The sequence below is a fragment of the Sinocyclocheilus anshuiensis genome, unplaced genomic scaffold, assembly GCF_001515605.1.
Source record: "Sinocyclocheilus anshuiensis isolate Anshui unplaced genomic scaffold, SAMN03320099.WGS_v1.1 scaffold117, whole genome shotgun sequence".
Lineage (NCBI taxonomy): Eukaryota > Metazoa > Chordata > Actinopteri > Cypriniformes > Cyprinidae > Sinocyclocheilus > Sinocyclocheilus anshuiensis.
Window position 1 is genome coordinate 3,597,342 of NW_015536624.1, and position 1,611 is coordinate 3,598,952.

Genomic DNA, 1,611 nt, shown 5'->3' on the forward strand with positions numbered 1-1,611 from the left:
CTCTCTCTCTCTCTCTCTCTCTCTCTCTCTCTCTCTCTCTCTCTCTCTATATATATATATATATATATACAAAAGAAAAACAATATAGGACTGTTTAAAATGAGTGGGGAAAAATAAAACAAATAAGAGCGGCCCAACAAAATAATTAACAGAAAACGGCTCGGGCGGCGGTCCCTCGGTGTTTCGGGGCTCTACAACTTTTCAAATGTCTAGATTGAGTCGCTGTGTTGTTCAGGAGGTCTGAGGGAGGAGGAATCCTGATGACCTGCAGTTGTTTAGCATCACAAAAGCGCAGGATCGGAGCGCGTCACGGCTCTGTGTGTGTGTGAGTGTGTGTCTCTGTCCGCGGTGCTGAAGGAGTTCCTACAGAGGCGTGAACACACCGACCGACACCCCCACCCACTGCACCCCACCCCGCCTCCACGCGTGTCTCCGAGTCATCTCAAACGGAACGTGTCCATCTGACACGGTCAGAGACTGGAGATAAAAACATCCCGGGACCATCGCGACCCACGGGCGGACAGACAGTGAACAACGTCTTTTTTCAGTGACGATTCAGGGTCGTTAATTTTATCCTATGACAAAAGAAACATAAGAATTATAATTAAAGAGCGTTCTGTTGAAGTCCTTTTAAGATTATCGAACAAAACGGTCGCTGTCACGTTATTGGAAGGTTAAATTAAGATTATGAAAATCAAAGCAAAAAGTATTCTCTTACGACATTCATCCACCACAAACAAATAAATCATCTATCTATCTATCTATCTATCTATCTATCTATCTATCTATCTATCTATCTATCTATCTATCTATCTATCTGTCTGTCTGTCTGTCTGTCTGTCTGTCTGTCTGTTTTATTTAATAATCTTAATTTAACCTTCCATTTTAAGCCTGTTTCAACAAGTCTGGCACAAAAGGATCCCTGCCATTAAAACTGTCATTAAAATTTAAAGCAAAATGATGTTCATACAACTTCAACTACTACAAACAAACAAACAAACAAATTAGAGAAATGTTTGTTTTCTGCCCTGTAAAAAGTGCTGACATGCCTGTATGTCTAAATCATGTTTATTCTAAATTATGATTATTCAAATGTAAAGCAAAATTAAATAAATAAATAACACGTTTGTCATTGTTATAGATATTAATGAGAAAAGGAAAAAAGGTACCACAGATATACCAGAAGACATACATGTAAATATGTTTTTGTGTACATCAGAGATAACTTCCTGTAATACAGATCAAATTAAAATATATTTTAAATAGTCATATCAGACATCATATATCAAACAATGATGGTTTAACAATTACACTGGCAGTAATGATGTTATAGTTGATAATGGATAATATTACATGATAAATTTACACTTTTTACACAATTTACACAATTCACTTTTTTAATTGTCCTTTGGTGGCATCTATGACCTATCACACACACACACGCACGCACACACGCGCATACACACACACACACGCACACACGCACACACACACACACACACACGCACACACACACACAAACACAGCTGGCCTTTTGACACACTCAGAAACTCAGACCTACTAGCATCTTACCAATACACTCCCTCAACAGAGCATCTCTCTCAGAGCATC